Source organism: Schistocerca serialis, chromosome 3 (assembly GCF_023864345.2).
Source record: "Schistocerca serialis cubense isolate TAMUIC-IGC-003099 chromosome 3, iqSchSeri2.2, whole genome shotgun sequence".
Taxonomy (NCBI): Eukaryota; Metazoa; Arthropoda; class Insecta; order Orthoptera; family Acrididae; genus Schistocerca; species Schistocerca serialis.
Window position 1 is genome coordinate 781,819,945 of NC_064640.1, and position 17,092 is coordinate 781,837,036.

General features: G+C 44.4%; 1 protein-coding gene and 1 pseudogene across 1 annotated transcript in view; both read right to left on the minus strand.

Annotated features, from left to right (window-relative positions):
* The window catches only part of LOC126470624 (organic cation transporter protein), a 652,913-nt gene that overhangs the window by 153,306 nt on the left and 482,515 nt on the right, over window positions 1–17,092 (minus strand). The gene's annotated exons all lie outside the window — the stretch shown is intronic.
* On the minus strand, window positions 584–701 carry LOC126472342 (5S ribosomal RNA; annotated as a pseudogene).

A 17,092-nucleotide genomic window follows, 5' to 3' on the forward strand; every position in this document is an offset into this window, starting at 1 on the left:
TGTCGCCACCGACGCCATCGTTGAATGCTTTGAAAAGCTAATCATTTGCATATCACAGCATCTTTTTCCCGTCGGTTAAATTTCGCGTTTGTAGCACGTCATCTTAGTGGCGTAGCAATTTTAATGGCCAGTAGTGTATTAAATGGCAGTCGAGTATATATGGCACACCATCGGAGGACAACTCCAGCGTCATGCACAGCCTATATTGACGGATCAAACGCAGCAGACGTGAAACTCAATCCCACAAGCTAACATCCGGCACCTGTACAACACAATGCTCAACGTTGTGGCGGTTACACCTGTTATTAACGTGAGAGCATTTCACATTTGCAATGGCTTACATGAACCTGTCATCTTGTAATGTTAATCATTTAATACACTACTCACTCTGTCGTCAGGCCACGAGTGGCCTACGGAACCACCCGACCGCCGTGTCATCCTTAGCTGAGGATGCGGGTAGGAGGGGCGTGTGATCAGCACATCGCTCTCCCGGTCGTTACGATGGTTTGCTTTGATCGGAGCCGCTACTATTCGGTCGAGTAGCTCCTCAATTGGCATCACGAGGCTGAGTGCACCCAAAAAATGGCAACAGCGCATGGTGGCCCGGATGGTCACCCATCCAAGTGCCGGGCACGCCCGACAGCGCTTAATTTCGGTGATCTGTCGGGAACCGGTGTATCCACTGCGGCAAGGCCGTTGCCTGCTAGAAGGAATATTTTGACAAAAAATAATATGGGCATGTATCTATACATAGGGAGTGTCTATTCTGTAGGACACAACTAGTGATGACGTGGTGGTGTACACATTACAGTACATGAAATATACGAATGGGAAGGAAAGAGAAAGGGTGGGTGAGAAACTATTGACTTACAGGCGCACAGAGCATTGTAGAAATGCAATGTGCAAAGTTGAAAAGATGCGCCGGATTACGATTTGAACCCTGATTTACCGCATCTCATGAACGGTTGCCTTAACAGTTTCGGCCATCCCGAAACGGTCCCTGACCGACCCAAATTTCCGAGTCACCGCACGCTACAATCAGCATCCCTTGTTCATTAACTCCCTACTCGCAAATTATTGATTCCCGTAGGAGTTCTGGAAGTATTAGTATCTTCGCACTGAAGTAAATACATGCTCGACAAAACAGACGCCAATCGTGATAACACGGCTAGTGTAGACATTGTATATGAAACAGAGGAATAGGAATGACAGAGAAATGGTGGGTGGGAAACTGCTGACTTCCAACCATATGGACCATTGTGGAGCTGCAGTGGCGGGACTCAAACCCGGATTTATCGCTTCTCGTGAGCGGCCATCAGCACATAGTAACTGACCGACCCAAATTTCCAACTTATCGCACGCTGCAAATGCAGCGTTCCTCGGCCATTAATCCGCTACTCGTAGCATTTAGGATGATATTAGTGCATCCGCACCAAGGAAAATGTCATGGAACCGTTACGCTATCACAGAAATGTATATATACACATATCCAGCAGAGCAGACACCTCTCGCACATAAAAGGGGCTAAAGAAACTGTCGAATACTTTGAGAGATGGTAGTACTCATCGAGACAAGAAAAAAAGTCCAATAAACATGGTTCGCAAACGCATACTTTCCGAGATAAACATGCGTTTATAGGAAGGTCTGTGCGACGCTTGGTTGCGGATATTAGAAGAGCCGTTGCATTGGCGCTCCGTTAAATGTGTCGGCAGGGTATTATGATGTCTTAATCACAGTACTCTACCTATCATTAGGTGGTCTGCAGTCCGTTGTGTGGTTCGAGTCGTGTTGTAGGCTACGTTAGCTTTCGTCGTGTTTGTGTGCCTTATTGTATAGTACTGTCAACTCTGGGTACATATCATGGTGTTTTGCCTTCCTTCAAAAGCGGATTCACTTATATGTTTACTGTTATTGCCGTGTTTGCACGTACGGATCGTGTAATACGTTTAGATTTTCCCTTTTCCACCACTTGTTGGTAATGGCAGCCTATTATTCGACAAGTGAAATGGCGGATATGGTATTCTGCTACGGTTTAGCAAATGGACGAAGCCTGTGACCCCGTGCCCTTTAGGCTGAAAAATATCCACAGAGAAGAGTGCCCTCTGATAAGCTGTTCGGCAGACTTTCGCAGCGTCTGAAGGTCATAGGTACCTTTGCACCTCGGAAGACTGACAGTGGAAGGTCCCGCACAATCCACAGGCCTGACATGGAGGAGCGTGTGCTACGTTCGGTGGAAGAAACCCTTGAGACCACTGTGTGATGATTAGCAGCAGGAAATTGCGTCTCCACTCTATTATTTGGGGGGGGGGGGGGTACTTCATGAACAATTGCTGTACCCATATTATCTACAGCGCGTTCAGGCCCTAAGGCCACAGGGCCATCATGGCAGATGGCGGTTCTGGCAGTGGCTGTTGCAGAAGTGTGTCGCAGATCCACTGTTCACATCCAAGATTTTGTTTACCGACGAATCAGGGTTCACAAGAGATGGTGTTGTGAATTTCCATACCCAGCATGTATCCCCAAGCAATTCAGGAAAGCGGGAGTCAACTGCGAGTCTCAGTCAACGTATGGGCAGGCGCACTTGGCTACCACAAAGGTTAATTAGGGCGCATTGTCTGGACTTCCTCATCAGTGTACTGCCTACCTTGCTGGAGGCTGTGGTATTGCCTGCCGCTGTGACCGAGCGCTTCTAGGCGCTTCAGTCCGGAACCGCGCTGCTGCTACGGTCGCAGGTTAGAATCCTGCCTCGGGCATGAATGTGTGTGATGTCCGTAGGTTAATTAGGTTTAAGCAGCTCTAAGTGTAGGGGACTGATGAACTCAGATGTTAAGTCCCATAGTGCTCAGAGCCATTTGAACAATTTTCTTGAGCTGTGGTATTGCAGCAACAAATACACACGTGGTTCATGCATGATGGCGCACCGGCACACTTTCGTCACAATGTGCGCGAACATGTGACGCAGACATTTCAGGACCGCTGGATTGTACGGGAGGCTCCACACCTTGGCCTGTTCGCTCCGCAGACGTCAATCCCCTAGACTTTTGGTTATGGAGACACTAGAAGGAATTGATCTACGCTTCGCCAGTCAACGATGTGCGGACACTACAGGGATTTTAGTGCGTGTCAGCAGGTACAACAAACGGGTATACTACAAAGGGGCGTCATTCCTTACCCCAGAGGGCAGAGGGGTGCATTGACATGAATGGACGCCACGTTGAACACTACCTGCAATCACGTGTTTATCGCAGGAAGTATGCATTTCCGAACTCGTGTTCATTGGACTTATCTTTCTTCTTTCGATGAGTACTATCACCCTTCAAAGTATTCGGCACTTCTTTTTGAAAACGCTGTATATACGTTACCGTGATTCGGCTACATGACGTTCTCTTCAGTGCGGGTGCAGTGGACGAGGGACGCGGCATTGAAGCGTGCGTTAAGTTGGAAATTTGGATTTGTGCGGGGCCGTGTCCGGATGGCCAAATCGGTTAACAAAACCGCTCGTGTGAAGTGGTGAATGAGCGTTCGAGTCCCGGTCCCGCACAGAATTTCAACTTTTGCCATTGACTTTTCTCAATTTGCTTTTGTAAGTCGCTGGTTTCCCATTCACCCTTTCCCTTTCCTTCCCATTCCTGTATTTCATATATAACGTATACACCAGCGCATCATGATGAGTGGTGTCGTTCCGTTGGACATGTCCTAATGGACAGACACTACCCGTTTATACAGTGTCAAACACCTAAAAGTTGCACCGCAAATATTGGAGAAATGGAGAGGGCTATTACTTGTAGTTTTCACAGAATGGATTGGTAGTCAGGGGCTCGTATTCTCAGCGAACAAACAGATTATAATAATACTTGGGAACTGTATTTTTTGTGCAAACATACACTTTTTAAATGGAACAATGCCTTTTGACATTAACAAACTAAAAGTAGAGTAAATTAGAGTGTCAGTGGCGTTTGTTGCAGGATTCTAGTGCGAATCGTTTACGAGATGTCGTATTTTGAAAAGTTTCCACACCGACATTTGTTTGTGCCATTCAACCTCCCTAATTGCTGGATACGATGTTGTTATGTTTGTTTATGTTGTGCTTATGTGTTCTTGAGTGCAATGTGACTTGTTAGTGAGTTAGTATGTGACAGTTCAATCGGTAGGTCGTGAATGGACGATGGTATTTACCAATGCAAAAAAAAAAAAAAAAAAAAAAAAATGGTTCGAATGGTACTGAGCACTATGGGACTTAACTTCTGAGGTCATCAGTCCCCTAGAACGTAGAACTGCTTAAACCTAACTAACCTAAGGACATCACACACATCCACGCCCGAGGTAGGATTCGAACCTGCGACCGTAGCGGTCGCGCGGTTCCAGACTGTAGCGCCTAGAACCGCTCGGCCATTCCGGCCGGCTTTACCAATGCAGAAAAAGCCGATATGTTGATGGTGTATGGAGAGTGTAGGAAGAATGCGGTAAGATATCCCAAATGACGTTAACCATCTCAACAGTTATTTATCAACTTGTTCACCCAGTTCCGTGAAAGTGGTAGTGTACCACCTAAACAACGTAACGGAGGGAATCAAGTGACGACAGAAGTGGGGGAAATCAAAGTTCTTGCTGCTTTTGCAGTTGTTCCGCACATTAGCTCCCGTGTAATCGCACGAGGAAGTGGCATGAATCAGGGAAGTGTCCTACCCTTTCTCCAACGATACAGGTTCCATCCCTATCACCTCTCTTTCCATCTATAGCTGCATGGAAACGATTATGAGACTCGTGTTAACTTCTGTACATGGGCATTAAGGCAGGATACTCCAGGTGCATCATGTATCTCGCTTAGAGATGAAGCCACATTTACCAATCATGGCCAGGTAAACCCCCGAAACATGCGCTATTGGTCTGTTGACAATGCACTTCGTCAGGTGGAACGTCAGCGTCTATGGAGTGTAAACATGTGATGTGTCATAGGAAACCATCAGCTCGTAGGCAAGTTTTTCATAGACGGAACACTGAATGCGCGGAAGTACCGCAGCCTCCCAACAGGCCATCTTCCACGGATGCTAGAAGATGTTCCTCTGCAGACTAGGAGGAAGCTATAGTACCAACACAATAGCTGTCCAACCCATAGTGCACCAAGTACTAGAGCATGTATTCACGGATTGTTTCAAAATCTTTGGACTGGATGCATAGGACCTGTACTTTGGCCGGCCCGTTGCTCGGATGTAACGCCTGTAGACTTTTTCCTGTGGGGACAGCTGAAAGACACTGTCTGCAAGGATATACAAACTACTCCCGATGATATGCAACGACGTATTACTGCAGCCTGCTCGAACATCTTCACTGAAATGCTAGGATGTATGCAGCAGTTATTTCATACCAGATTGGAAGCGGGTATTACCACTGCATGTGGTCATTTTGAACACAATTTGTGGTGGTCAGCTGTTTCATTACTGCTCAGAATCCACATAACTAGTGTATACAGTTGTGTTCTTTAGTGTGTGCTACCACAGGTATTATACAAGTGTCGATGTGTGAACTTTTTCAAAATACGGTATCTGGTAAACGACTGGCACTAAAATCCTGCGAAAACTATGCTGAAATCTAATTTACCCTACTGCTAGTTTGTGAATGTCAAAAGGCATTTTACCATTTAAAAAGTGTATGTCTGCACAAAAAATACAAGTTCTAAGTATTATTACAATCTGTTGATTGGCTAACAATACAAGTCCCTGACTACCAATCTATTCCGTGAAAACCGCATATCAATAGCACTTTCCATTTCTGCAATACTTGCGGTGAAAGCTTTAGGTGATTCACCCTGTATATAAATTTCTGTACTAACGTGACCGCTGCATGCCATTTCCTTCAGTACAAATGCACTAAGATCGTCCGAACTACTATAGTGATCAATAATTTGCGAGTAGACGGTTAATGGACGAGAGGCGTTGTATTGCAGCGTCCGGTAAGTTGGAAATTTGGGTCGGTCAGTGACTACGTGCGGGTGGCCGAAGCGATTAGGGCACCGCTCATGAGAGTTGTAAATCCGTGTTCGAGTCTTCGGTCCGTCACAGAATTCCAGGTTTAGCTATTGCGCCTCCACAATGCCCTATGCGGCTGGAAGTCTCTAGTTTCCCACCCACCTTCTCTCTTCCCTACCCAGTCCTCTATTTCATATACAAATAATGAGGGCGATCTACACTTGTCTTATCGGCAGAATTATTACAATTTATTGATGTCGTGACGGTTCGAAAACATACACAAATACGAGGCACCTGAATGTTTAATAAATTTAGTAATGCCTATTTAACGACAAATACACAACAAGTCTAGATTTTACCTGCATTATTAGCGTGTGATGCCTCTATAATCACAGAGCTTCTGCTGAACGTATCGCTTTACGCAGTTACGGGACAGCAGCCTTAAAAATTTTTTTATTACACGTCTCTCTAACTATCGAGAATATTTCCAGTAATAAGTCATTACCAAAATCATTAGATCAGAAGTGACCAAGCTTCCAGCTGTGTATATTTCTTTAGTAGCATTCCGCATATAGTGAAGAATCATCCCTCGCTGAATATGAATATGTAAGAAAAGAACGTGTTATTGTCTTGGAACCTGGAAACGCTTTGACGTACCTTTCTTCCAGAGCAAGTCTGGTATGAAGTTTTCCTCTGAATATCGTTTTTATCGTCTGTTCCTCTTTCATGATGGCTGGCCAGAAAGTTATTGGTAGGATCCCAAAAATGGTTCAAATGGCTCTGAGCACTATGCGACTTAACTTCTGAGGCCACCAGTCGCCTAGAACTTAGAACTAATTAAATTTAACTAACCTAAGGACGTCACAAACATCAATGCCCGAGGCAGGATTCGAACCTGCGACCGTAGCGGTCGCTCGGTTCCAGACTGTAGCGCCTAGAACCGCACGGCCACTCTGGCTGGCGGTAGGTTCCCACATGATAGCCAAAACCGTAGAGTGTTTCTCAACAGTCTTCAGATCTGTTAATGTAGTTTCATAGAGTAGTTTCGTGAGGTGAATAGCATGCAAATACCACATATAGTGAACATTACAGTGTGCATAAATTAATGACGTCGTACCATATTCTGCAAAATAACGGCAAATATTCAAATATTCTGCTATATTACAGTGCATATAAATTAATGATATTATGGTGTATTCTGAAAAATGGTGGAAAATTTTGAAAAATCTATCCAGTATGGAGAAGGCTCCAAGATATTCACTACAAACCATGACGTTGCTTCTAAATTTGCTTCTTGCGAGTTATCAGATGTTTTCTTTGAATTTTAAATACTACAAAATGGTACAAATCGGGAGTAAAGGTTGTAGAGTAGATGCATTGGCAGGATAGACCGTAAAAATTGGAAAACTGGCAGGACAGGTTGTAAAATGATCAAACTGGTAGCGTAAGAAAGAAACTGGCAAATTTATACGATATCAAATCTGGAAATTGGCAAATTGGCCATAAAAACTGGCAAATTAGTAGGATAGGTATTCAAACTGGCAAATCGGTAGGATAGACCATAAAAATGACAGAGTGGTAGGTGCCAAGTCTTTCCCTTACAGATACGCTAAAACTCTCACATGGAATACTCACTTTAGATATCTGAAGTGACTTTAGATATCTGAAGTGATTCTTACAAAAATATCTTTCCACGATCACCTGACAACGATGATTTCCATTTCTACTTTCTCGTATGTTAATAACACAGACTACAGTCCAACTACAGCTCGCAAGCTTTGTATATGTAACTTGAACCTGTAAGATTTATGTGAAAGATGGAAACAATAACAATAATGTTCAAGGAACAGACCCATGCGTGCCTCGATGTATACAGATAAATTCCAATTATGAAATATGTAAACTGATGTACACTCAATATTCGGAAAATGAACTACGTGATCAAAAGTATCCGGACACCTGGCTGAAAATGACTTATAAGTTCGTAGCACCCCCCATCAGTAATGCTGGAATTCAATATGGTATTGGCCCACCCTTAGCCTTGATGACAGCTGAAACTCTCCCAGGTATACGTTCAATCAGATGCTGCAAGGTTTCTTGGGGAATGGCAGCCCATTCTTCACAGAGTGCTCAACTGAGGAGAGCTATCGATGTCGGTCGGTGAGGCCTGGTACGAAGTCGGCGTTCCGAAACAAATGATTCAAATGGCTCTGAGTACTATGGGACTTAACATCTGACGTCATCAGTCCCGTAGAACTCAGAACTACTTAAACCTAACTAACCCAAGGACAGCACACTCATCCATGCCCGAGGCAGGATTCGAACCTGCGATCGTAGCGGTCGCGCGGTTCCAGACTGAAGCGCCTAGAACCGCTCGGTCACACTGACTGGCTGTTCCAAAACATCACAAAGGTGTTCCGTAGGATTCAGGTCAGGACTCTGTGCACTACACTCCATTACAGGGATGTTATTGTCGTGTAACCACTCCGCCACAGGCCGTGCATTATGAACAGTTGCTCGATCGTGTTGAACGATGCAATCGCCATCCCCGAATTGGTCTTTAACAGTGGGAAGCAAGAAGGTGCTTAAAACATCAATGTAGGCCTGTGCTGTGATAACGCCGAGCAAAACAACAAGGGGTGAAAGCCCCCTCCATTAAGAACCTGTCCGCAGCTCGTGGTCGTGCGGTAGCGTTCTCGCTTCCCGCGCCCGGGTTCCCGGGTTCGATTCCCGGCGGGGCCAGGGATTTTCTCTGCCTCGTGATGACTGGGTGTTGTGTGATGTCCTTAGGTTAGTTAGGTTTAAGTAGTTCTAAGTTCTAGGGGATTGATGACTTCAGAAGTTAAGTCCCATAGTGCTCAGAGCCATTTGAGCCATTACGACCCTCTTCAACTTTCAGCGGTCTCTGTCAGTCAACTGACGAGGTCAGCCCGTACGCTTTTGTGCTGTACGTGTCCCTTCACGTTTCCACTTCACTATCTCATCGGAAACGGTGGACCTAGGGATGTTTAGGAGTGTGGAAATCTCTCGTATAGACGTATAACACAAGTGACACCCATCACCTGACCAAGTTCTAAGTACCTGAGTTCCGCGGAACGCCCCAATCTGCTCTCTCACGATGTCTAATGACTACTGAGGTCTCTGACATGGAGTACCTGGCAGTAGGTGGCAGCACAATGTACCTAATATGAAAAATGTATGTTTTGGGTGGTGTTCGGATACTTTTGATCACATAGTGTACGTCTCCTTCTACTGCTCTGTGTCCTATTTTATGTTACACACCGAATGCTTCTTTTAACGCTACCGTGTGAGGTGTAGACCACACGCTCCGGTTGATTTCTGATTCTATTGCAGGCAGCTGCTCAGGATTAAAGTATGGACTCGCTGACTAAGCACTTCTGAAAGCTCTAAATTGCAGAGACGGTGAAATACGAAACCGCAGCCTGACAATAATATTAGACCCGTCTACTGGTTTAATTGGATGCCGTTGTAAACTACTAAATGACAAGTAAGCCAATCCCACTAAGCTTCGAGCGTTATGTGAGCACCATCAGAACCCTGATAGTCGCCAATGTGCATGTTATCGGAAGTTTTCGAGACAAAATGTGTGTGAAACCTTATGGGACTTAACTGCTAAGGTTATCAGTCCCTAAGCTTACACACTACTTAACCTAAATTATCCTAAAGACAAACACACACACCCATGCCCGAGGGAGGACTCGAACCTCCACCGTGGCCAGCCACACAGTCCATGACTACAGCGCCTAAGACCGCTCGGCTAATCCCGAGCGGCCTTTTCGAGACACCAATGTTTTATAAGCACGTAATATTTCGTCGACAGATCTCAGACAGTAACAATAATGATGATCCAAATCATATGAGCTGCTTGGCCGGAAGTCGACGGAACACCATTGTGTCAAATAAGCATATCTAATATTATGCCGACAAATCATGCGGTTTTACATGGGACCAATAATATGCTGATAGGATCTGGCAGGAGGCCACTGACGAGCTACATATACACATGGCGAAGCACTTGTTAACAGATGATAGGAAACTGAATATTTTACCAATAGCGCCTTGTGGATGAAGAACATGACGTCTTTTTAACCCTGCAGAATAACATCCATGTTGACAAAACACTGGTACTATCTGCCAATTCTATGTTTTACCACTAGAATCATAACTCTAAATCTTTCCAGATATGCCTGTTGCTGATGCAATATCATCCACTTGTAGGGGAATACAGCAATTTCGTCTTGACACTATGTCTCTCTAGAATGTACAGTCTTTCAGTTATTAAAACACGCATGTAGTATCATTCTGCCCCTGTATTTCGACACTGCTTCTGTAAAAATACATAATGTTTGCATTTCCATTTCGTATCCATGTTTTTACTTTTTTCATTATTTTCCATATTTTTCCTAATTGCAGTCATATTTTCAAAATTTTTTCAATGCCCTACCAGGTTTCTTTAGCATGCAACGTACAATGCTAGCTACCGAAACAAAGCCTTATATGTACACTGAAACATACACCCATGTGGACAGCTGACTTTACATGTCTTAAATACAGTGTTATGCCTACTGATTCTTACAAAAAAAGTATCACTCCATGACCACCTAACAACTATGACATCCACTTGTCTTTCTCATATGTTAATAACAGAGAATACAGTCCAACTACGGCTGGCAAAGGTTTGCATATCTACTCTAAAGCTACGAGGTTTATGTAACGAATGAAAACTGACTTTATCCTGTTGTAAACAAACATCGTTCAACTAGATTATTTTGTGTGATCCCCACGGTCGAGAGTAGGTCACCTACATTTTTTTGATCGCCGTTGAAATTACGTATCTTCATTTCTTGTTGGTGTGAGGTATGGCTGAAAATGGGATCACCCAGGCATAAGCGTTAGTTTTAAAAGCATAGTGGTAGGAGGAAGAGGGAGAAGTTCTGTCCTTATTGGTCTGGAGAGATAAGGCGAGGAGTGTGAAGTGTTTAGCGCTTACTCTGCTAGCAACGTTTATCCACAAATTCGTCCAATGATTTCCGTTGGTGAACGTGTATTTGTCTACGACTTACTACTGGTTTGCTATGGCGGGGTGTCCCTCACTGAATGACTAATTTCGTAACAGTGCTTTTTCTGCCAGCCACTAGCACGGAGATGATTAGACATATACACAGAGGTAACAAAACTGAGATACCTCTTAATATCGTATCGGAACTTCTATTGGCCGGCGTTCTGCAGGGGATTAAACAATTCGTTGAAGTCCCCATCTACAGCCGTCCATAATTGCGAATGTGTTGCCGCTGCAGAATTCTGTGCATGAACTGACCTCTCGGTTATTCCCCATAAATGTTTGATGGGTCTCATGTCGGACGATCTGGGTCATCAGGCAATTCGCTCGAACTGTCCATAACGTTCTACACACTAATCGCGAACAATTTTGGCCTGGTGACATGGCGCATTGTAATCCATAAAAATTCCATCGTTATTTGGGTACATGAAATCCATGAATGGCTGCAGATGATCGCCAAGTAGCCGAACGTAACCATTTCCACTCAATGATCGCTTGAGTTGGACCAGAGGACCCAGTCCATTCCATGTAAACACAGCCCACACCATTATGGAACCACCACCAGATTTCACAGTGCCTTGTTCACAACTTGGGGCCATGCCTTCGTGGTGTTTGCACCACACTCGAACCCTACCATCAGCTCTCGTCAACGGAAAGCGAGACTCTCTGACCAGGCAACGATTTTACAGTCGTCTAGGATCCAACCGATATGGTCACGAGGGCAGAAGAGGCTCTGCAGGCGATGTCGTGCTGTTAGCAAAGGCATTCGGACCGGTCGCCTGCTGCCATAGCCCATTAACGCCAAATTTCGCCGCACTATCGTAACGGATACGTTCTTCGTACGCCCCACATTGATTTCTGTGGTTGTTTCAGGCAGGTTTGCTTGTCTGTTAGGTCTGTGGAGAAAGGTAATGTCTGAAATTTGGTATTCTCGGCACACTTTTGACACTATGGATCGCTGAATATTGAATTCCCTACCGATTTACGAAATGGAATGTCTCACGTTTCTAGATTCAAATACCATTCCGCGCACGCGCCCAGAATCACGTCGGAAACCTTTTCACATGAATCACCTGAGTACAAATGACAGCTCCGTCAATGCACTGTCCTCTACATGATACTACCGCCATCTGTATAGGTGCATGTCGGAATCCCACGACTTTTGTCACCTGAGTGTAATTATACAACTTTCTCGGCCATTGCTGGTTTGGAATAGTGTTCACGGCTACACTCCCCACGTCGGTACTTTAACCTGATAGCTACTTGGAGGTTGGTCTGAAATACTGCTCACCTGCACTGTCTGTTTCTTCTATACACATTATCTTTGTTTGAAAGCATCACAATTTTGCTATGACGTCATTATTTCCATCGATATGATAAAGAGATAGTTTTAGCAAACCTTAGTACTGTAGAGATGAATTTTAAAGAGTTTATATATCGAACCATGTTATTTTGCTAGGTATCTCCAACAGGCTAACTTCACCGATCTGATGGACGCACACAATTCACCTAGATGTGTGGGTACAGTAATATTTTGCAAAACATCTAATAACTAGCCAGAATGAAATTTGGATTAATGTCATGCTCTCCAGATGTGTATTTAATTGTACTGTGCCAATTCATACACACACACACACACACACACACACACACACACACACACACACACACACACACACACACACACATATATATATATATATATATATATATATATATATATATTATTTTTGGTTGGTACCATAAGAAATTTACTATGACGTCACACAAATTATTAATGTGTTGGTGACTTAGCAGGGGTTTATCTATCACTGTGTGGTATTTCCTATACGTACTGTATCCTTGATTCAAAATCGGTAGAAGTTCAGTGCTTATCGGATTTGCTATGATGTCACTATTGACACCAATGTGTTCGTTTCTAATTCATGCAAAAATGGTTCAAATGGCTCTGAGCACTATGGGACTTAACATCTATGGTCATCAGTCCCCTAGAACTTAGAACTACTTAAACCTAACTAACCTAAGGACAGCACACAACACCCATTCGTCACGCTAATTCATGCACTATCAGGTTACACACACACTAATAATGAAGTGGTGGCTTAGCAGTGATAAATAATTCGGGCATATGCTGGACTCTGATTGGCTGAGAGCATCATGACGTCGACATGACTTCGAGAACAGTAGGGCGGAACTCACGTAATTTGGTATAACATCGAAAAATATTGACAAATAGGAAAAAATGGGTGAAACATACGTAAGATTGTGGAAAATATGGAAGAACGAGAGTATGTATATATCTGCCTGGATGTGGTCTCTGTTGGTGCCTAGAATGACGAATATTATGTAACATTAAATTATTAAAAAAATAGATCTTGAATGACATATTTTAACACAATTTGTTACTAACAAACAGACATAATGTGATCCTCTCCATACGATGCCCACCTCTAGAGTGAACCCCACTCACTTAGGTGTCCCATTTATAAAAGATGAAGATGGGAGATGGTGTTTCAATCTCTTTGGTCCAGGCGGTGGAGCAGGTGAAAGGGAGAGGGAGAAGAGGGAAGGGGGTTGCGGTTCTTCTGGATTACCTTGATCAGTTCCTGGTTGTTCTCTGGGGGTGAGAGGAGTGGAGGGTGATCATGAATGTAAGTCCCCCAAGTATGCAACCTGTCATCTGATATGTAACCTGATACTACCCCGTATCAGCGACTTACAGATAAGATCGTTATCTGAGCTCCAATGACCACAGAATAATTACTACTGTTTGCTGTGTTTACCCCTGATTATGTTCGTTTCATAGTCGCTGAGCCTTATGGCTCGCTGACAGTGCAGTGAGCAAACATGCCAGGGAGGAAAGGGGGGTTTTTATTTTCCACAAAGTGTGTTAACACCACATGGAATACCGACATGAGTTACTAATAATAATCACCCAAGAAGTGCATACGGACTGAATCTTCGTCAATTTCTGCTCGCTGTTCTACACTTCTGGAGGAGAAAATGATTTTAGTCATCCTGTACGGAGCTGTTGCCTTCTTCCGCGAAAAACTACCTTCCCTACCATGAGCGAAGCTCGCTTTTCAGGTTATGGACCATGCCTTATCAGCATTTCCTGTCCAGTTATCTTATGTGAGTAGAAAAAATAACATTTGAGCACAGTGTTGCCGGCCAGGGTGGCCGAGCGGTTCTAGGCGCTGCAGTCTGGAACCGCGCGACCGCTACGGTCGCAGGTTCGAATCCTGCCTCGGGCATGGGTGTGTGTGATGTCCTTACGTTAGTTAGGTTTAAGTAGTTCTAAGTTCTAGGGGACTGATGACCTTAGAAGTTAAGTCCCATAGTGCTCAGAGCCATTTGAGCAAGCACAGTGTTGTTATTTTCAGTTTATTAAACGAGTATTTATTTGCAGTTGTTAAGTCAGCTTATGCAAAAAAAGTTCATCAGATGAAGCTGTCATCTGTATCACACACTGCAGAACCTGTTCCATGTGTTACAGCCGGCCGATGTGGCCGAGCGGTTCTAGGCGCTACAGTGTGGAACCGAGCGACCGCTACGGTCGCAGGTTCGAATCCTGCCTCGGGCATGGATGTGTGTGATGTCCTTAGGTTAGTTAGGTTTAATTAGTACTAAGTTCTAGGCGACTGATGACCTCAGAAGTTAAGTCGCATAGTGCTCAGAGCCATTTGAACCATTTGTTACATGATGTCAACATGTGTCCTACAATGACGATTTCTTTATCTCCACTTATAACTTGTTGGAATACTTTTCACAGCATGAGGAGTAGAAAATGAACAACCCCCGCCTCAACTGTCCCATCATTTGAAGAAACCCAGACGCTTAAATTGTCTCCCTCTCCAACAGAAGTAGGTCACCTGGGAGTAACGGAACATCAGAAATTTCAAATTAAGTCAAGCAATGTATTACAGCAGATCAATGTTCTAGACTTCAATATGACTGCCCATTCCATCAGACATATTCACACCTACCTTGGAAGACATAGTGTGGATGCGCGGTAAGTATCTCCAATAAAGTAAAGCAAAGTCGTGTGGCACGGAGGGCTCGGAGACTCCAAAGGGCAGTTCAGCCGTCTAATTGGAAAGGTTTTCACTATCCTCTGCGCTGCAGGCACCTTTTCTCTGGGAAGTATAAGAGCTTTGTGTGTAAATGTATCTGTTAAGTGTAGGTGAATGGCTCTAAGCCATATGGGACTTAACATCTGAGGTCATCAATCCCCTAGACTTAGAACTACTTAAACCTAACTAGCCTAAGGACATCACACACATCCGTGCCCGAGGCAGGATTCGAACCTGCGACCGTAGCAGCAGCGCGGTTCCGGACTGCAGTGCCTAGGGCCGTTCGGACACACCGGCCGACTGAAGTGTAGGTGACTGTGATGGTGGGTGTGTCTTTGTGTATCGGAGATAATGAGGGAAGGGAAACGGTGAAACCTGGTGCCAGCTCATAGTCTACTCCTCTCGAAGAGGACGAGGGCCCGCAGAGTTTAACGTCCCCATCCGAAAGCCAGATCAACATCAACTATGCTGCATGCCCTCACATCATGAGACATTGCAGGGGGGTCTGGAACTGGATCCAGGACATTGACGCAATGACTGGTGATCAACGATTTTCTTTCAGGAGTGCTAGTACTGCAAGGTGTGCAGGAGAGCTTCTGTAAAGTTTGGAAGGTAGGAGACGAGGTACTGGCAGAAGTAAAGCTGTGAGGACGGGGCGTGAGTCGTGCTTGGGTAGATCAGTTGGTAGGGCACTTGCCCGCGAAAGGCAACGGTCCCGAGTTCGAGTCTCGGACCGGCACACAGTTTTAATCTGCCAGGAAGTTTTAAGTTTCAAGGATTTTACCCTTCTTCCGTAAAGCCCGGACAGTCATCCACCCAAGTATTGCCCACTCTCGACCGGTGCTTAACTTCAGTGATTTAACGGGAACCGGGGTATCTATCTCGGCACGGTCGCTGACAGTGGCTCCACTGAGTGCAGCCCACTCTTCAAGTGCCAGCACTTCCTGAATGGTAGAGGTTTATACAGTCTACCAGTAACAGAATTAATAGTGAGAGCAGTGCAGTAACTTTCTAGACATTCACTAATTCTCTACCAAATGACTACAACATAATTACATGGCTCTACAATATGCTGCCAACGACAGGCAGCAGCAAGGTTCAACGTTTACCAGTTTAATCCCTTTCCCACAAACACTTCAAGGTCAATGACAACATCACACTTACAAACTATACACTTCTGAGTTTTTACTTACAGAAACGTATTTTAAATAGAAGCTCGTCTAATAACGTACTCATTTAATAAACCAAAAATAGCTGCACTATGTAAACACCAACTCAGTGAAGATATTTTTCCTACGCAAGTAAGAGAAGTGGACAGGAAATACTGGGGAGGTACAGACTGTCTGTAAAATGAAAAGCGAGCACCATTCGTGTTGAGGGAAGGTGGTTTTCCCGAAAAAACATCATTGATTTGTACAATGTCTGTGTCTATATAGTGTCCGTATCTTCATATTACAATGTCCTGACACTGTTCTGGTAAATATTACGGAATAGATTAGAATTTTTCGAATGTGGATTGACATCAGCTGTTTGTGACACATGGAAATTGTACCGAGCCAGGACTCGAAACAGGATTTCCCGCTTATCGCGAGCAGTCATCTTAACCACATTGGCTATCCGAGCACGCCTCCAGGAACGATCCAAAGTTCCGTATGTCTCCGAAGAACACTTCAGTTACCGTATGGTGTGACAAGAATCACTTACTCTTCTAGTAGAGTACGACACTACAAGGAGCTTTATATAGAGTCTGTCCAAACGCGTTTCTTGTGTTAATATTATTTATAATTCATGCCTGCATTCCATGTGGTGGTAATGCTCTTTATGGAAAGAAAATACTAGATACAGGCTCCCAGGTAGATGCCATTTTCCTTGACTTCCGGAAGGCGTTCGATACAGTTACGCACTGTCGCCTGATAAACAGAGTAAGATCCTACGGAATATCAGACCAGCAGTGTGGATGGATTGAAGAGTTT